The sequence below is a fragment of the Manis pentadactyla genome, chromosome 9 (assembly GCF_030020395.1).
Source record: "Manis pentadactyla isolate mManPen7 chromosome 9, mManPen7.hap1, whole genome shotgun sequence".
Lineage (NCBI taxonomy): Eukaryota > Metazoa > Chordata > Mammalia > Pholidota > Manidae > Manis > Manis pentadactyla.
In genome coordinates, this window is record NC_080027.1 from 37,430,244 (window position 1) to 37,451,445 (window position 21,202).

At 45.0% G+C, this 21,202-nt stretch overlaps 1 protein-coding gene across 3 annotated transcripts in view; it reads right to left on the reverse strand.

Annotated features, from left to right (window-relative positions):
* CAPN5 (calpain 5) overlaps positions 1–591 on the reverse strand; it is a 50,164-nt gene extending 49,573 nt beyond the window's left edge. For all 3 annotated transcript variants that reach the window (XM_036895485.2, XM_057507199.1, XM_057507197.1), the window contains exon 1: positions 412–591. The gene's annotated coding sequence lies outside the window, so the exon portion shown is untranslated. The remainder of the gene's footprint in view (positions 1–411) is intronic.
* Between the last annotated feature and the right edge of the window lie 20,611 nt (positions 592–21,202).

Here is a 21,202-nt window from a genome sequence, read left to right on the forward strand (position 1 = left end):
AGACCAGGGATGGGGGGCACCCAGGAGGGGTCATGGAATTAAATGAGCGGAAGGCTGGGAGGGGAACAGAAAAGGGGAATTGGGAGGCAGAGGAAGGTAAGGGTCGGTCATGCCCGGGGCGGGGGCTGGGGGGTGGGGGGCCTAAGCCCCGGCGCGTCTGAACTGAAAACCCGGCTGGGGAACGCCCACTCGGAGGCGGACGAGGCCCCTCGGGGCGCGGCGGGAGTTGGCGACGAGCCCCGGGGCCCCGCCCCCGGCCTCAAGCCCGCGCTCCCCTCTTTCCCTGCGGGATGTGCACCCCGACACGGACTCGGGCTCGCAGGGCACGCGCCGGCCCGCGCTGCACCCTCGAAACACACACGCGAACACTTGCGCGCCCGCACACGCCTCCCTCTGCTCAGCGCCTCCTACCTGCCGCGCCGCCGCGGGTCGAGCGGGACTCGGTGGGCGCAGGGCACCGCGAGGGCGCTGGAGCAGCGGCTGGACAGGCCCCCGGGCAGCAGCCTCGGGCTCGGGCCGGGACGCGGCTGGGGCTGACCGGGGGCGGGGGCTCGAGCTCGGACTCCGGGGCTGCTCCCCGCCCCGCCCCGTGGCCTCCGCCCATTTGGGGACTGAGGCGTGGCCTCCAGGGGGGCGGGCGGGCCAGCATTGCTGCGCATGCGAACTGGCGCCGCGCTGGAGGGGCGAGCGGCCTGGGAGGCGGCCGCTCGGTGTCAGCTGGGGAGCAGGAGGGGAGCGTGTGGCTGCGCGCTTGCCCCGACTCCTCCCTGCTCGATCAAGTCCCCGTTTTTCCCTCCTTCCTCCCAACCTCACCCCGTCCGCTGTGGAATATCTCCCGGGGCCCCCAGGGCCCGAGCCCAAGCGGCAGCTTGAGGGAGGGTTCTGTGTAAGCCCCGAGGAAGGCTTGCAGGCCGGCGGCGCTTTGGGGATACATCGGTGAGCCCCGCAAGGGCCAAGGCAGGGATCTGGGAGAAGGACTTGAAGAGGCGAGTGCCCATCTCTTGCCCATCTGCATGTCCTGTCCATCCCCAGGTCCCTATCCATCCCCACAGTTTGGGATGGAGAAGCAAAGAGGGCCTTTATCTTATCATACGGGGAGAGCTGGCCTCAGGGCCACATTAAGCATTTAGGTGTTCTCTGATAGGACAAAAGCAGGGCTGCTCGGAAGTAAGACTGAGAAAGTTTGTGAATGACCAGTACTGGCCCACAGTGGGGGTTCAGGGCAAGCAGCCCTCCTATCCACCTCTCTGGGGCATCAGGGCAGACAAGCTGGGTCAGCCCGCTCTGCAGCTGGAAAACCTCAGGCCCACTCACCTTCCCCTGCCGTTTTCTCCTCAGTCTCCGTTAATGATCGCATCAATCCTTCAGTCACTCAGACTACTCAGCCACCATCTCACAGTCTCTGTCCCAGGCATCCTATGTTTCTCTCCTGGGTGTAGCTCTAGCCCCCTGTCCGGCCAAGGAAGACTATCACATATGCAGCCATGACCAGCCACCCACAGAATAATGTTCCAAGATTGTGCCCCAGCCTGACACCCCATTCCACTGCTAGTGTGCTGGGCTGCAGCCTCTCTGGGCCCTCTAGGGCTCTCTGCCCGCCCCCCGCCCCCCGCCCCAGACCTTGTTTGTGCAGATCTGCCACTGTCTAAAAGGCTCTTCCTTCCTGCTCCCAGCAGCAGGTCCTGATATCAGGCCTCAGCTCTGGTGCTGGTGCCTCCACCAAGAAGCCCCACCCCCACTTCTTCAGCATTCTCACCCCATTTTTTGTGCCTCTTCTGTGGCCCTAAGTTCCTGCTGTCTCTCCAGGAGTTAGTGGTGGTCTTGGCCTACCTGTGAGGCAGAGGGTGAGGCTTCTTCTGGGGAAGACATCAATACTTAATGAAGTCGGCAGCTCTGGGCTCCAGTCTTCACTCAGCCAGTTATGTGCTGTGTGATCCACACAGTCCCCTATCCTCTATCCTTTCAGAGCTTCATTCTCCTCTCTGTAAACTGGGTTTCTGGGGGAAGTGTGTGATGATCAGGTGCAGGCAGTGAAAGGGCCCAATAAGGCCTCATCATGTAGGATGTCAGGCAGATTGCCTCCAGGCTGGGCAACTCCCACCTGTTCAGAGGTGGAGCTGGGGTCACATCCAAGAAAATGTCTGCCTCAGCCCACAAGAACAGTGGAGTTCAGAGAATACTCAGGCCCCCTTTTATATTTAGTGTCAGAGTCACAAGAGGGGTGTCGTGTGCTGATTGCAAGCATGAACCCTGGACTCACTGCCTGGGCTTGTATTGGCTGTGTCCAGCCTCTCTATGCCCCCGTCATCTTACCTACAAAATCAGTATAGTAGCACCCACACCATGGGGTTGTTGTAGGGATTAAATGGTCTGATCCATGTAAAGCCCTTAGAGTGGCCTCTGGCTCAGAGTAAGTGCTCAGCATGGCTTAGCTGATGCTATTTTCATCTAACCCAATCCCATCATTTTGTGAAGACACCAGGTCCCCAAAGGCAGAGACATGAACACATGGCTAGTTAGAAGTCCAGGCATCCCAGAGTGTTAGAACTGGAAGGGTTCACCTCAGAGCCCATCTCTGACAGATAAGGAAGGAGGCTGAGAGAGAAACAGTGGCATGTCCAGAGCACCCAGCCTGGTGGGGTGGGGGTGGCATGGTCCTGCTCTTCTTGTAGGTGTGTGTTGGGGGCAAGGTTTTCCAGAGAAACCAAGAGGAGCCTGGCCTCCTGACAAGGAAGGGCTGGGACTGGTGATGCCCAGGACCCTGCTGGTTGGTTTCCATAAACAGAGTCATCAAATAGTGGCATTATGGCACCTTCTGTGTAGGTGCTTTTCCCATTTAGTCTCACAGCCACCCTCTGTGGGAGTGCATATCAGCCCCATTTTGCAGATGATAGAACTGAGCCTCACCAAGATGCTGTGGTCACACAATTAGGAAACGGCAGAACTGGGATTCACGCTTACCCTGCCTGACTCTGTTCTTGTGCCCTTCCCCTCCTTCTCCTCCTCCTCCCCCAGGAAAGAGCCAACTTTATAGGCTCCTTGACTGGAGATCCAACCAGTGCTTGTGTCCCCTGTAACTGGGAGCTCATTCACTGGGCAGCCCTTTCCACTCCTCTTGGGAGAATCCTCTGTCACACAGAGCTGACTCACCTCCTTCCCAGTTCTGCAGAATATCATACCCTCCCCCTCACCAGAGCCCTTGAGACCGAGTCTTCTCTGCTCCAGACCAGAAAACCCTTATCTTCACTGCTCCTGGGTGTACAAGTTTCCCAGGTGAAACTGTTATAACAATAATAATTTCTTTTCAAAATCCCAGCACATCTAATTGCTGAGCTGTTTGTCTGAGAACCCTAAATGAAACCCTTTAGCATGGGGAGAGGCTCATATCAGAGGCTCCTAGGCCTGGTGTGTTGGGATGGAACATTCAGATAACCATGTTAACCAGGATTCCCTATTCCCATCTAGATAAGAGGTCAGGATCTCAGGGAGAGGAGTCAAGTCAGACACAGAACTTTCAGGCTGGGAGAGGTTGCTAATAGTATTCTCCTGGGAGTTCAGGATGGTAGGGTCACATTGAACTCCAGGGCAGAAAGGCATCATGGAAAATGGTGGTATGGAGACCAAATGACTTCTGAAGTGCTCTTAATTCCATGCTTTTCTGAAACACTGAATATTTTGTTAGTATACTGGATATTATTTAAAACCAGGCAAAAATCAAGGGGGATTTATTCCGGGAATGCAAGGTTGATTTACCATTGAAAAATTCATTAATAGCATTAGTTTGCTAGAGCTGCCATGACAAAATATCACAAACTGAAAAGCTTAAGCAGCAGAAAGTTATTATCTCACAATTCTGGATGCTAGAAGTCCAAGATCAAGGTGTCTTCAGGGTTGGGTCCTTCTGAGGGCTGTGAGGGAGAATCTGTTCCATGACTTTCTCCTGGTTTGCTGGCAATCTTTGACATTCCTTGACTTGTAGATGCAACAATCTCCTCTCTACCTTCACATTCGCATGTGTTCTCCCTCTGTGTGTGCGTGCATGTGCATGTGTGTGTGCATGTGTTAATGTCTGTATCCAAATTTCCCCTTTTTATAAGGGCAGCAGTCATATTGGATTGGGGTCCACCCTAAGGACCTTATTTTAACTTGATCATCCCTATAAATATCCTATTTTCAGGTAAGGTTGCATTCTGGGGCACTGGGATTCAATCTCCACATCTTTTGGGGGACAAAATTCAATCCATAACAAGCATGCACCATATTAATGAACATAAGAAGAAACTCATATGATTTTCTATAGAGATGCCAAGAAAGTCTTCAACAAAATTCACTACCTATTCATGATAAAAGCATTCAATGAAATAAGAAGTGAGGACTATTTCCTCAACATGATAAAATATAGTCCTATAGCTATATCTTATTTAATCAAGAACCACTGGAAGTATTCCACTATGATCAGGAACAAGGCAAGAATGACCACTCTCTCCACCACTATTCTACATTGTACTAGAGCTATTAGCCAATGTAATTAGACAAGATAAATCAATTGGAGGCCTCAGAAAGAGTGAAGAAGTAAAACTATCTCTAGAGATGATACAATGTTATACCTGAAAAACCTCAGAGAATCAATGAAAAAACTAACTCAAGCAATAAAAGAGTTCAGTGAAGTAGCAGGATATAATATTAAAATACAAAATACAATAGCCTTTTCATATATAAACAATAAACATATGTGATAAGGGTAGAGAAATGGTAACAACAAAAGATAAAATGCTAAGGAACAAATTTAATGGGAAATGTATAAAACCTGTATGAGGAAAAATTTTGAACATTCTTAAAAGACACTAAAGAAGAACAATGGAAAGATTTGCCCTGTTCTTGGATAGGATGAGACAAAATCATAAAGATGTCAGTTCTTGCTAAGTTAATTAGTAAATTCAATGCAATTCTACTAAAAAATAACAAGCTATGTTATGAAGATAAATGAGTTGATACGAAAGTGCATATGGGAAAATAAACATGTAAGAATAGGTAATAAAACATGGAAAAGAAAAACTATAGGGAGGAGGAATTAGCTTTGCCAGACATTTATCACCATACATGGTGGTGCATACAGGTGCATGAATTGGCAAAATGCAACAGTCTAGAAAATTTAAAAATAGATCCAAATAAGATTCAAGATGGCGGTGTGAGAGGTGAGACAGAGAACTCCTCCCAAAACCAAAGATAGTGTGAAAATATAGTTAATACAACTAACCCTAAAACAGCGACAGGAAAGAAGACTGCACCAGACTGCACACAGACCTCATGAACAGAGCAGACCTCATAAAACAGGGTACTGTATGAAAGCCTTGATCTGGTGGGACCCGAGCCCTTCCCCCACCCAGCTCACCAGTGGGAGGAAGAGAAATGGAGTGGGGGAAGGGGTGGAGGGCTGGAACTGCTGAACACCCAGCCCTGGAGATCTGCTTTGTGAGCGGAAACCTACATTGTGTGGTGCTCTGGGGAGGATGAAGAGCTGGGACAGGCAGAGTGCTTGAGAGAGATTCCGGCCATTTGTGGAGGATGGGATCCACACCTGATCACTCTGGAACAAGGGAAAGGCAGGTGGTCTGACAGGCTCCCTAGTGGCGAGATGGCTGCTGAAGGGGCGGGGTTTGCAAGGAGCTTGCTGCATGGGAGAGTGGACAGGGGGACAAGGTTGTCTGGGTGCACTCTACCCAGCAGATTGGGAAATTCGGGAAGCTTAAGGCGCTCCATCCCCCTGGCTGGCTACTCAGCAATAAGGCGCCCCACTGTGATATGCAGCCTGCCAGGCCTTCCTCCTGGCCTGACAGCACTGGCTCGCAAAACGGCAGTCACTGCTCTGGCATCAGGCCAGCTGGAGGGAGGTCCCACCTACAACAGCTGGAGACACCAAGCACAGAGGTTGTCATCTGTGTACTCAGCCCACTGGCTCTGATACAGGACACAGGCAGGGCAGATGGAAATCAGGAAACAGATCTTTCCTCCCCCTGGGCACCAGCTCTGCTCCTCTACAAGCCTGAACCACACTCTAGGGGTTGAGCAGCTCCAGAGGCTAGAGCTCCTGGGCTGTAGAGGGCACCACACAGAAATATGAAATATCGGAGGAACATGGTTCAGACCAAAATCTCACAAACCCCAGAAAAAGGTCCAAATGAAACAGAACTCACCAATCTTCCTGAAAGAGAGTTCAGAATGAAAACCATAAGCATGCTTATGGAGGTGCAGAGTGGTATTCAAGAACTCAGGAATTAATTTAAGATGGAGATTCAATCATTAAGAAATCCCATATCTGAAATGAAACATACAATGGAGGGATTTAAAAGCAGATTAGATGTAGTAGAAGAGACGGTAAATGGAATATAAATTAGAGAAGAGGAATACAAAGAAGCTGAGGGCCATAGAGAAAAAAGAATCTCTAAGAATGAAAGAATATTGAGAGAACTGTGTGACCAATCCAAATGGAACAATATTTGCATAATAGGGGTACCAGAAGAAGAAGAAGAGAGAAAAAGGGATAGAAAGTGTCTCTGAGGAGGTAATTGCTGAAAACTTCCCCAATCTGGGGAAGGACATAGTCTGTCAGGCCATGGAGATCCACAGATCTCCCAACACAAGGGACCCAAGGAGGACAACACCAAGACAGATAGTAATTAAAATGGCAAAGATCAAGGATAAGGACAGACTTTTAAAAGCAGCTAGAGAGAGAAAAAAGATCACATACAAAGGAAACTCCATCAGGTTATCATCAGATTTCTCAACAGAAACCTTACAGGCCAGAAGGGAGTGGCATGATATATTTAATGCAATGAAACAGAAGGGCCTCAAACCAAGAATACTCTACCCAGCAAGGTTATCACTTAAATTTGATGGAGGGATTAAACAATTTTCAGATAAGCAAAAGCTGAGAGAATTTACCTCCCACAAACCACCTCTACAGTGCATTTTGGAGGGATTGCTGTAGATGGAAGTATTCCTAAGGCTAAATAGCTGTCACCAGGGGAAATAAAACCACAGGAAAGTAGAACAATTAATTACTAAGCAGATGCAAAATCAAATCAACTACCCCCAAAGTCAATCAAGGGATAGACAAAGAGTACAGAATATGATTCATAACATACAAAGAATGGAGGAGGAAGAAAAAGGAGGGAAAAAAAAGAATCTGTAGGTTGTGTTTGTAATAGCATATGAAGTGAGTTAAAGGAGACTCTTAGATAGTAAGGAAATTACCCTTGAACCTTTGGTAACCACAAACCTAAAGCATGCAATGGCAATAAGTACATACCTATTGATAATCACCCTAAATGTAAATGGTCTGAATGCACCAATCAAAAGATGTAGAGTCACTGAATGGATAAAAAAACAAGACCCATCTTTATGCTGCCTACAAGAGACTCACTTCAAACCCAAAGACATATACAGACTGAAAGTAAAGGAATGGAAAAAAGATATTTCATGAAACTAATAGGGAGAAAAAATCAGGAGTTGCAGTACTTGTATCAGACAAAATAGACTTCAAAACAAAGAAACAAGAGACATATAAGGACATTACATAATGATAAAGGGGTCAGTCCAACAAGAGGATATAACTATTATAAATATCTATGGACCCAACACAGGATCACCTACATATGTGAAACAGATACTAACAGAATTAAATGGGGAAATAGAATGCAACGCATTCATTTTGGGAGATTTGAACACACCACTCACTCCAAAGGACAGATTAACCAGACAGAAAATAAATAGACAGAGGCACTGAACAATGTATTAGAACAGATGGACCTAACGGACATCTACAGAACATTCCATCCAAAAGCCACAAGATATGCATTCTTCTCAAGTGCTCATGGAACATTTTCAAGAATAGATCATATACTAGGCCACAAAAAGAGCCTCAGTAAATTAAAAAAGATTGAAATTGGACCAACCAGCTTCTCAGATCACAAAGCTATGAAACTAGAAATAAATTACTCAAAGAAAATGAAAAAGGCCACAAACACATGGAGGCTTAATAACATGCTCCTAAATCATCAATGGATCAATGACCAAATAAAAACAGAGATGAAGCAATATATGGAGACAAATGACAACAATAATTCAACACTGCAAAATCTGTGGGATGCAGTGAAGGCCATGCTAAGAGGGAAATATGTTGCAATACAGGCCTACATCAGGAAAGAAGAACAATCCCAAATGAACAGTCTAAACTCACAATTAATGAAACTAGAAAAGGAAGACAAGTGAGGTCCAAAGTCAGTAGAAGAGGGGACATAATAAAGATAAGAGCAGAAATAAATAAAATTGAGAATAAAACAATAGAAAGAATCAATGGAAGCAAGAGCTAGTTCTTCAAGAAAATAAACAAAATAGATAAACTCATAGCCAGACTTATCAAGAAAAAAAAGAGTTTACACACATAAACAGAATCAGAAATGAAAAAGGAAAAATCACTATGGACACCACAGAAATACAAAGAAATATAAGAGAATACTATGAAAAATTATATGCTAACAAACTGGATAACCTAGAAGAAATGGACAACTTTATAGAAAAATACAACCTTCCAAGGCTGACCAAGGAAGAAACAGAAAATCTTAACAGACCAATTACCAGCAATGAAATTGAACTGGTAATAAAAAAAACTACCTAAGAACAAAATCCCTGTACCAGATGGCTTCACTATTGAATTTTATCAAACATTTAGTGAAGACCTAATACCCATCCTCCTTAAAGTTTTCCAAAAAGTAGAAGAGGAGTGAATACTCCCAAACTCAATCTATGAGGCCAATATCACTCTAATACCAAAACGATGCAAAGACACCACAAAAAAGAAAATTACACACCAATATCCCTAATGAACATAAATGCAAAAATACTCAACAAAATATTAGCAAACTGAATTCAAAAATACATAAAAAAGATTATAAATCATGATCAAGTGGGATTTATCCCAGGGATGCAAGGATGGTACAACATTCCAAAATCCATCAACATCATCCACTACATGAACAAAAAGAAGGACAAAAACCACATGATCATCTCCATAGATGCTGAAAAAGCATTTGACAAAATTCAACATCCATTCATGATAAAAACTCTCAAGAAAATGGGTATACAGGGCAAGTACCTCAACATAATAAAGGCCATAGCCAACCCACAGCCAACATTATACTTAACAGCAAGAAGCTGGAAGCTTTTCCTTTAATATTGGGAACAAGGTAAGGATGCCCACTCTCCCCACTTCTATTTAACATAGTTCTAGAGGTCCTACCCATGGCAATCAGAAAACAGAAAGAAATAAAAGGCATCCAGATCAGTAAGGAAGAAGCCAAACTGTCCCTGTTTGCAGATGACATGATACTGTATGTAAAAAACTCTGAAGAATACACTCAAAAACTACTAGATCTAATATCTGAATTCAGCAGAATTGTGGGCTATAAAATTAATACATAGAAATCTGTTGCGTTTCTACATACTAATGGTAAACTAGCAGAAAGATAAATCAGGAAAACAATTCTATTCACAATTGCATCCAAAAGAATAAAATACCTAGGAATACACCTAACAAAAGAAGTGAAAGACTTGTACACTGAAAACTACAAGATGCTCTTGAGGGAAATTAAAGAAGATAACAACAAATGGAAACACATCCCATGCTCATGGATAGTAAGAATTAATATTGTCAAAATGGCCATCCTGCCTAAAGCAATCTATAGATTCAATGCAATCCCCATCAAAATACCAACATCATTCTTCAATGAACTAGAGCAAATAGTCCTAAAATTCATATGGAACCACAAAAGACCCCGAATCCTGAGAAGGAAGAAAAAAGTGGGGGGAATTATGCTCCCTGACTTCAAGTTCTACTACAAAGACACAGTAATCAAGGCAATTTGGTACTGGCACAAGAATAGACCCATAGACCAATGGAACAGAATAGAGAGCCCAGATGTTGACCCAAGCATATATGGTCAATTAATATACAATAAAGGAGCCATAGATATATAATGGAGAAATGACAGCCTCTTCAACAGCTGGTGTTGGCAAAAATGGACAGCTACATGCAAGAGAATGAAACTGGATTATTGTGTAACCCCATATACAAAAGTAAACTCCAAATGGATCAAAGACCTGAATGTAAGTCATGAAACCATAAAACTCTTAGAAAAAAGTATAAGCAAAAATCTCTTGGACATAAATATGAGCAACTTCTTCATGAACATATCTTCCCAGGCAAGGGAAACAAAACCAAAAATGAATGAATGGGACTATATCAAACTAAAAAGCTTCTGTACAGCAAAGGATACCATCAATAGAACAAAAAGACATCCTATAGTATGGGCGAATATATTCATAAATGACATATCCGATAATGGGTTGACAGCCAACTCTATAAAGAGCTCACACACCTTAAGAAACAAAAAGCAAATAAGCCAATTAAAAAACGGGCAGAGGAGCTGAACAGACAGTTCTCCACAGAAGAAATTCAGATGGCGAACAGGCACATGAAAAGATGCTCCACATCACTAATCATCAGAAAAATGCAAATTAAAACCACAGTGAGGTATGGCTGCCAGTTAGGATGGCTGCCGTCCAAAAGACAAACAACAACAAATGTTGGCGAGGTTGTGGAGAAAGGGGAACCCTCCTACACTGCTGGTGGGAATGTAAATTAGTTCAACCATTGTGGAAAGCAGTATGGAGATTCCTCAAAAAACTCAAAATAGAAATACCATTTGACCCAGGAATTCCACTCCTAGGAATTTACCCTAAGAATGCAGCAGCCCAGTTTGAAAAAGACATATGCACCCCTATGTTTATCGTAGCAGTATTTACAACAGCCAAGAAATGGAAGCAACCTAAGTGTCCATCAGTAGATGAATGGATAAAGAAGAAGTGGTACATATACACAATGGAATATTATTCAGCCATAAGAAGAAAACAAATCCTACCATTTGCAACAACATGGGTGGAGCTAGAGGGTATTATGCTCAGTGAAATAAGCCAGGCAGAGAAAGACAAGTACCAAATGATTTCACTCATCTGTGGAGTATAAGAACAAAGAAAAAACTGAAGGAACAAAACAGCAGCAGACTCACAGAACCCAAGAATGGACTAACAGTTACCAAAGGGAAAGGGACTGAGGAAGATGGGTGGTAAGGGAGGGATAAGGGGGAAAAGGGGGTATTACAATTAGAGTACATAATGTAGCAGTGGGGGCAGAATACGGGGAAAGCAGTAAAACACAGAGAAGACAAGTAGTGATTTTATAGCATCTTACTACACTGGTGGGCAGTGACTGTAATGGGGTATGTGGTGGGGACTTGATAATAGGGGGAGTCTAGTAACCATAACATTGCTCTTGTAATTGTACATTATTAATAGCAAAAAAAAAATAGACCCAAAACATCTTTACCCCAGTGATTTGAGATGCCACCTTTGTTACTTACTAATGATGGAGTTTATCATAAGTGGTATTAGGAAACTGGGTGGCCATTTGGAAAAAGATAAAATTAGATCCATATGTCAGTCTTAATAAAAGCATAAACTAAATGGATTAGGACTCAAGAATAAAAACTACAACTGTACAAGGACCAGAAGAAAACATTGGTAACCTTCTTGTTAACTCTGACACTGAGAAAGGTTCTGTGATTCAAAACAGATGCCATAAAAGAAAAGATTGATAAATTTGATTACATGAGAAGTTAAAAATGACTTTGCATAACAGAAAATACCATAAACAAAGTGCACACACAATGGACAAACTGGAAGAAAGTATTCACAGCATAATACCAGAAAGGTCAGATATCCATAATATATAAGCAACTCTTAAAACTTGAGGGACAAAACCCCAAAATCCAAATCCAATAGTAAAATGAGAGGAAAGCCATGACAGATAATTCACCAAAAAAAACCCCAAATAAACTTAAAAATGGCTCTCAAACATACAGAAAAAAAATGCTCAAGGACACTTAGAAGTAGAGAAAGGCAAATTAAAACATACTGAGACTGATATCTTTTCTCACCTATCAGACTATAAAGAAATTGCAACACATTCTGCTGGCAAGGTTGTGGCAAAATGGGCTCTGAATACTGATGGGAATGCAAATGAGTACAGTCGTCCTGAAGGATGTGGCAAAATCTAACAGAATTAAATATGGCCTTACCCTTTAAGCTGGCAATTCTACTTCCCAGAATCTATCAGGAAGATATGCCTTCAAACATATGAAAATGGCATAGCAAAAGACTTTTCATTGAAGTATTAATTTTAATTGCAAATAGTGGGAACAACCTACCCATACTTGGGAGAATTGTTGAATAAACTATAGGATGTGCACACAAAGGAGAACTACATAGCTATAAAAAAGAAAGAATGAGGAAGACCTCAGCATTGAGATGGCGACATGGTGTTAATTCCAGGACACACAACTAAGTGAAGAGAACAAAAGTATATAGTATGCTGCTTTTCATGTAAGCAAGAAGAGAGTGTAAGAACGTATACGGGTATCTCCACATTTGTGCGAAGGAAATACAGGAAGACTAAATAAGAAGCTGAGAAGACTGTGTACTTACAGGGGGCAGTGGAAAGGGGTGGAAAGAACTGGGGAATGGAAAGGGGGAGAGCAAGGAGAAGGACAAAGGGCCATTTCTCCGACCATATTAGAGAGTTGGGTGGGGCTGGGGGCAAGCATCAGAACTTCACTCCTGTTTATGGTTGCCCAATACCCCACTGCAGGGCTGGGCCACATTTTGCTTATCCATTCACCTGTTGACAGACATTTGGAGCTTTCCACACTGGGGCTGTTATACAGACTGCTGCTATGAACATTTGTGTGTGCAGCTTTTGTGTGGACTTAATGTTTTCAATTCTCTTCGGTATATACCTAGCAGTGGGATTATTGGGTCATAGAGTAATTCCAGGTGACACTTTTTGAGGAACTGCCAGACTGTTTCCCAAAGAGTCCAGAGCATCCACAGGAGAATCCTGCCCCTCCCCACTGATCCCTGTGAGTTCTTGACGCAGACCCTGAGGTCCTCTTAGTGGAAATATCCTGCCCGCAGCCTCAGCAGGTGAAGCTGAACTGGCACCCAGAGCCCGCTGCCAAGGAGGGACAGCTGGATACTCTGGCGCCCTGCACAGGCCAGCACCTGTGGGCAGGATGGGGAAGTAAGTATGGGTGCAGGCACCCTGGGTCTTTCCCATATCATCTGACACCCAGAGGAGGTGACACCTGCTCATGACCCCCCCTCAGGCAGAAATGAGTCGTGAGTCGCATGCCTATGTGGGGGGTCTGGCTCTGCTGAGGTTCTCAGCTCAGCACTCAGGAGGCAGGATGGCGAGTGGGGAGCGGCCCCACCTGCCTGGGCCTTAAAAGACATTTAGGTCCAGAGTGCAGCCAGGGAGAGGTGGATCTGGTGTCCCTTTGGGATTTGGAATTTAGTTGAAGGTTTCAGGCATCCTGGCACGGGAAGGACCCCGTGGCGGGAGAGGGAGTTTATGTCCCACGACCCCTTGGACACCCGTTTGAGCTAGGATTGTGTGTGGGCTACACCAGGAGTCTCAGGCCATGTAGGCATCTGTCCCCATCTTGAGAGCTGGGGGGGCTTCCCTTCTCCCACTTATGTACAGAGTCCAGCACTACTTAGGCAGAGGTGCCGGGCCTCAGAACACATCAGGCTGGGCGCTGCAGCGCGCACCGGGACCATGGCCTCCGGCTCATAGCATGGCTGCCGGCTGCAGCGGGGAGAAGGGAGGAGCAGCAGGGGCCGGAGAGTCGGGCTGACACCTGGTGCAGGGCCTCCTCTCCCGCGCCTGCACTCCGGACAGCTGCAGGAACGGGCGTGGACATGGTCCCCGCGGCTGGGGTGTGGTATGGGGGAGCTCCCTGCCCCCCCCTGGGTGGTGCCGCACGCTCCCAGGACTCCTTGCTTCCGTGCCTGGGGGCTCAGTCACCTTACCCAAGGTTCGAGGCCCACAGAACCCTGCCTGCGGGACTCCTCCATGCCCCGGACACCCCACTCCTCCCCAGCACTGCAAGCTTCAAGCCCTGTCCTTTCCCTGCCTGGGACCCGGATTTCAGGGCCAGGTGACTCCTTGCTCCCTTCCTGACCATCGCCTCACTCCCCCCGGGACCCTCTCCTGCTCTTCAGATCCCTTCTCCCACAGCCAAATAAACTTCCTAAAAGACTAATCCATTCTCCTACCCTGTTGCTTCAAACTCTTGAGCGCAGTAATAAAGAGTAAAGGATCACATTTTAGAAGTGATGTCATTTCTTCATTCTTGGAAGCATCAAAATTATCTTCTGGAAGGACTGCTCTTCTGCTGGGAAAAATACATTAATGGGCCTGTTTGCTACACAAAGGTCAGGCTGAGTCTAGGCTGGAGGGGAGAAAAGAGTCAGTGCCACTACAGAATTATTCTGTCAACAACTGTACCAGGGTGAGGAGGGACCATCTCTCAAAATCACTATGTTGATTTAATCTAACAGTTGGCAGTGTCCCCAGGCAGCCTCCAGGGAATGGGGCGGGAGGGCCCCAGGAGGGGTTGTGGAACTGAATGGCTGGAGGGTGGGGAAGGGAAAAGGAACAGGGAATTGTGAGGAGACTGAGGTAGGCCTTACCTTTGAGCCTTCGCCTCACCTCCTGCCTGAAAGGGCCACTGCTTCCTGCTCCCAAGTGCCACTGAGATGGGTGGGGCTGAGGAGGTTCTCCTGCTGAAAGCTTGAATAATGCTAGGGCTGTGTGTGTGCGCACCCAAGTGAGTGTGTGTGTACACGTGTGTGCATGAGCATGTGCAGGTGCACACGGTCATGTGGAGCCCAGAGACTCGGCCCTTGGCCTGGCGCAGCTGCAGCCGTTGGACTCCAGGTGTGGTGGACATGGTGGCTAGGGAGGTGGCCACGGCCCAGGAATGGCAGGCGGGAGGCTGGGGCCCAGCAGACTCGGGGGACCTTGGGCAGGTCACACCCCTATCTGAGCCTCAGTCTCCCCATCTGGCCAAATGGGATGAAAATCATCCCTGGTCTCTGGTTGGGTGAGGATCCAAGAAATTCAGGGACCTACAGGGGCTTTACAACATTTCTCTACATTAATTTAGATGTTTAAAAATATCTTAAAATAATTTTGTATTGTTTTCTTGTATATTTTTTTAAATTCAGTCTTAGGTACCTTTTTACTTCTATTATAAATGGTGCTTTCAAATAATTACTTTTCCTGACTGCTTTCTATTATTATGTAGAAACTTAACTGATTTTTAAACATTTAGTTTGTTTCTGGAGAACTTGGTACTTTTAAAATTAATTGAGTCAATTATCTGTAAGATTTTGGGGTGTTTTTTGGTAGGTTTTCTATTTGGACTAATGGTTCTCAATGAGGCATACCGCCCCTTAGGAGGAGATTTGGAAATTTGTAAGGGAGCTTTCTTGTTGGTAAGCTCAAGAATTTACACATCAAAATTTGTATTTTAAAGTATTTTCATTTACTAATCTTTTATATTAAAATTAAATGATGGCATCAAGTTCTTGAAAGTATATGTGTGGACATATTATATTATTTAAGAATTTCATTTCAGGACAGGGAGTATGGCATTAATTTGTTATAGAAGGGGAAATTGGATCTGATAGTATTGCAAACCACTGAGGTTTTGATAATGTTCTTTCTTTTTCCAAGTCACTATGTTTTTGAATCTTTATCTTGCTTTGCTGTGCTCTCGTGTCTTGGACAGTGTCGAAGAGAAGTGGTGATAATGGGCACATCTAGTCTTGTTTCAGATCTTTAAGGAAATGCTTTCAAATGCTTTACCCCTTTACTAAGATTTTCTTTAAAATCACGAAAGAATGTTGAATCTTATCAAATTTTTTTTCTCCCAAATCTGAGATATTAATATTTCTCTTGATGTGATGTGCCACACTGACAGATCTTCCTTTTTTATGCACATAGTCTGCTTTTCTAATGCTAAACCCATCTCAAATTTCTGGCATAAACACATCTAGTTTATAAATGTGGCTGACACATTTCGTCACATTCCATCTGCTAGCATTTCGTGTAGGGTTTTCATCTGTGTTTGTGGGTGAGAAAGGCCCATCGTTTTCCCTTGCTCATGAGGTGCTTGTCATTTAGGTCGACCCGATAAAAGGAGTTGGGAGAATAGCCTCCTGGCTACTCCCCGGGGCCAGATTCACTCCGACCCAAAGACCCACTGCCCGCCTGGGCGAGGAAACCGTGTGCAGCGCGCGCCCCCTCGCGACCACGGGGCGCAAGAGCCCGATAAACCAGGCTGGGTGCGTGGGACCAGGGCCCAGTGAGGGAGGCCAGGTTGACACAACGTGGTGCCAGAGCTGAGTGGAGCAGCGGGCCTTCGCTGGGCCTGGTAAACTGAGCAACCCGGTTTCAGGATGGGGTGACCAGGACCCAGAGTGACACAGCGGCTCATAACTGCAGCGTTCTGGCCCTTCGAAGCTGTGAAGTTCCTGATTCTAATCTTTACCTGCAAAATGGGGATAATCCACCTGCCTGTCAGGAAAATGGGAGAAACTTGTCAAAACACAGAATTCAGACTTTCCTAAGAGGTCAGGGGTGTCCTTCTCTGGCCTCAGCATTCTTGTCTATTACAAGCACTTGATAAATGGCAGCTGGGGGAAAGGGAATTCCAGATCAATGATACATAATTGTCTAGAATGAGAGTCCATATCGGGGAAGTCCGTGTGAATGATGAACATTTGTTCATTTATTAATTTTTTTCATTATTTCATTGTTGTTCATTATTCAACAAATATTTATTGGACACTGTGGTAGGCAGAGGAACGGCCCCCCAGAGATGCCCATGCCCTAATCCCTGGAACCCATGACTGTGTTAGGTTACATGGGCAAGGGGAACCGAGGCTGTAGATGGAATGAAGGCTGCTGATCAGCTGACCTGAAAATAGGAAGATATTCCTGGATTATCCAGTGTGGGCTGGATTATTGAGTGTGGGCTCAATGTGATCATAAGGGTCCTTCAAATTGGAAGGAGGAGGTAGAAGAGTCAGAGAAAAATGTAATACTGCTGGATTTTAAGGTGGAGAAGGTGTCTCTAGAAGCTGGAAAAGGCCAGAAAATGGGTCCTCCCCTGGAGCTCCAGTGATAAATAAAGGCCTGCAGATACTTTGCTTTTAGCTCCTTAAGGTTTGTGGGCTATACAGGGGTTTAAGCCACCAAGTTAGTGGTAATTTGTCACAGCAGCAGAAGGAGACTAATCGCCACCGTGTTCCAGGGGCAGCAGCAGATGCTGGGGGTTCTGGGGACTTCTCAGGGCTATAACCAGGTGGAGCATGAGGAGCAGCCACGTGGCTAAGCTCTGTGTCCTGGGACTAGGGCTTGGGAAAGGGTTCCCCAAGGAAAGGCTACTTAACCTCGTAGAAGCTTATGCTAAATGAAGAAGTGAGAGTCGTGAAGTGTTTTAAGCAAGGGAACAGCATGTTGGAAGGCCCAGGAGCGAGAAAGAGTACACAGAACTCCAAGAGGTTCTGTGAGCTGCAGAAGAGTGGGGAGAGGTCACGCCAAAGTCAAAGGAATGCGGGTCAAATGGTCAGCCCAGTAAAGAGTTTCCTTTTCATCTGAAGGACAGTTGGGGTAGATTTTGAGAGGGACCCGAATATGACCAGATATGTTTTCTGGCCACCGCAGGGGGAGAGTAGATACCTAGGCGGCTGTGGCCAAGGCCCATGTGAGAGCTGGTGGTAGCTTAGACCAGAAATGGATCCATGGAGATGGAGATAGAGAGATGAGGACTGATCAGAGGGCTATTTTGGAGGTAAGATCAACAGAACTTGGTGACTGATTAGATGGGATGTAAAGGAGATGGAGAGTTTGAGATGCCCCCATTCCTGCCTTGGACAAATCAGAAGATGATGATGAGATAGGAATATTCATGGAGGGGCAGGCTTAAGGTGGGCTTCCATCCAGGACCTGCAGTACGTTCAAGCTGAGACGACCACCAAGGGAGTTGGGTATGTGCCGGGAGTTCGGTGAACTTCTGTTGGTGGGGATTCAGGATAGATTCTGAGTTCTTGCAGAGAGAGAAGGAAGGCACTGGCTGCTGATGGTCAGGCCAGACCACAGTTCAGTGGAAGTAGATGTTTTTATTTGCAGTAGATAGAATCCAACCCTAAATGATATAAACCCAAAGGAATTTATTGTTTCTCTAAATGAAGTCCAATCATCCCTAGCTTCAAGCATGGCTGATCTGAAGGCCTGATGAGATAATATGATTTCTCTCTTCCTTCCATTTCTCTCTACTTCTCCAATGTGTGGGCTTTTCACTCTCCTACTGGAGACGGGCTTTCCCCACCATCCTGGGGAAGGTGGCAGCTGCACCACCCAGTTTACATTATCCTAGTTCAGCTAACAGAAGAGTGAATTTCTTGCTTCCAGTGTCCACATGTTCCAACCACAGTTCCTGGGGGATGGTGTGATGTGAATGACAGTTCCCCCACAACCACATGGAACTGGGAGGGGATGGTCCCCAGAACAAGTCAGCTTAGCAGAAAAAAGCAGCAGATACTGCTGGTTACCTAAGATGTTAGAGGATGTCTACTGGGGGCTTCTGGAAGGGCTTCCTTCTTCCCAAATGGACACAACCACTTTGTGTCCAAGAAGGATACTCTCCTGATGATGGCAAAGCAAAATTTGTGGGAGAGCCTGGGTCCCTGGTGGCATCATCAAGCCATTGAATTCACCAGCCCTGGAACAACCCTCCTCCAGACTTCTTGTTTTATGTAATAAATAACCTTCCATTTTGAGCCATTTTGAGTTGGGTTCTAGTTATTTGCAGCAGTGATGTCTGTGTTAGGAAGAATACGGACCCTTCAGGGATGTTCCAGAATCTGTGCATAAGTTAGGCTGCTTGGCAAAGGAGAACTAAGGTTGCAGATGGATTGGACATCAGCCTCAGCAATTTTTTTCTGGATCTGTCTCCCCAGGAAAGGGAAATAAAAGCCAAAATAAACAAGTAGGACTGCATCAAACTAAAAAGGAAACCATCAACAAAGTGAAAACACAACCTAGGGAACAGGAGAAGATATTTGCAAATGACATATCTGATAAGGGGTTAATATCCAATGTATATAAAGAACTCATACAATGCCACACCAGAAAAACAAAAAATCTGATTAAAAAATGGGCAGAGAACCTGAACAGACATTTTCCAAAGAAGACATACAGATGGGCCACCAGACACATGAAAAGGTGCTCCACATTACTACTCATCAGGGAAATGCAAATCAAAACCACAATGAGATATCACCCCACATCTGTCAGAATGGCTAATATCAACAAAACAAGAAATAAAAAGTGTGGGCAAGGATGTGGAGAAAAAGGGACCCTCATACACTATTGATGGGAATGTACATTGGTGCAGCCCCACTATGGAAAATAGTATGGACTGTCCTCAAAAATTAAAAACAGAAACACCATACTGTTGGGGGTTGAGTTTGTTCTCCTTGGTTCTTGTTCCCGCTGTAACAAGAAAATGAAGGGCAGAGTCACAGTAGTGAAGCAGAGTGGTAGTTTTATTTGAATACACTCCAAGAGAGCCATGGGCCAGAGTCAAGGTAGACAAAGGCGGGTTTACTTGAATACAGCAGAAAGGAAGGAAAAACAAAGGGAGGAAAGAGAAGTTCATTGAACTCCTGCTCGGCATTGGGCAAGTCCCTTGCCAACTCCTAAAGTCAGGGTCACCTGGTGTCCAGTGTCTGCTTGAATCTGCGTGACATGAGAACTATATCCCTACCACCCCAGGATTTGGGGAGCTGCAGAGCAGTGGATGGAGAGATTATGTTCGGAGAACTTCCCAAAGGCAAAGAAAGGAGAGTTTTGGTCAGGCTACTAAGAAGCATGATCATATAGCTGCAGTCTTGTCCAGGTCTGATTTTGCAAGCTCAGATCAGAGCTCTCAGCAGCCTCTCCCTACTTGTCTGAAGTAGAATGAGAGAGTGACACACTTGAAGATAGGTAAGTGCCAGCAACCTTAGGAGGTGCACTTAAGGGTTTAGGGTCTTGAGTTTTATAGGGCTTTTTGGGTAAGAGTCAGTACAAGGCATGATGTATACAGGTGATTCATAATTCATAATTCCGTTGAAGTTTTGTCTTAAGAATAGGGTTATTTAGGGGAGTATGTTGGTTCAGACTTCAGCATTCTTTATCCACATAGGTTTATTAATACTTGGGAGGTTTGTCTCCTGCCCTCGTTACAAAGTTACTTGATTAAGGGGCTGGAAAAAGAGGAAGAATGGCATATAGGTTATGTTAAAGAATAAGCTGGGCCTTTTTTTAGCAGGCTAAGTGGATTTTACAATGGCATGACCCTTGTTCTGTTTCCCTGCTCTACCTCATGGGGTTAGGCAGAGAAGTTCTTGACTGATTTTTCTCTATCTGGGGCAATATCCGAACATTACAAGTCACTTCTGGCCTTTAAAACTTCAACAAATTAATCATTAACTCTCTGAGTCCTTTCTGGTTCTTTGGTTTTATCTGGTTAACTCTTTGAGTCCTTTTTAGTGAGCTTTACTGGCTTTATTCTGTCTTTCTGCCTAACAATAGACTCATTAATTCCACCTCTGGGTATTTATGTGAAGAAAACAAAGACACTAATGAGAAAAGATAGCTGTGCCCCTATGTTTATTGTAGCATTATTTACAATATCCAAGATATGGAAGCAACCTAAGTGTCCCTGGATAGATGAATGGAGTATTATTCACCCATAAAAAAGAATGAAATCTTGTCTTGTGACAACATGGATGAACCTAGAGGGTATTATGCTAAGTGAAATAAGTCAAGATAGAAAAAGACAAATATTGTATGCTTTCACTTATATGTGGAATCTAAAAACAAAATAAACAAACAAACAAAAGAATTAGATTTATAAATACAAAGAACAAACTGGTTGTTGCCATAGGGAGGGGTGGGAGGATGGGTAAAATAGATGAAAGGGATAAAGAGATAAAGACTTCCAGTAACAAAATCAGTAAGTCACAGGGATAAAAAGTACAGCATAGGGAATATAGTCAATAACATTGTACTAACTTTGTGTGGTGACAGATGGTCACCACTTATTGTGGTGAGCATTTTGTAATGTATAAAAATATCAGATTACTATGTTGTATACCTGAAACTAATATTATATTGTATGTCAACTAT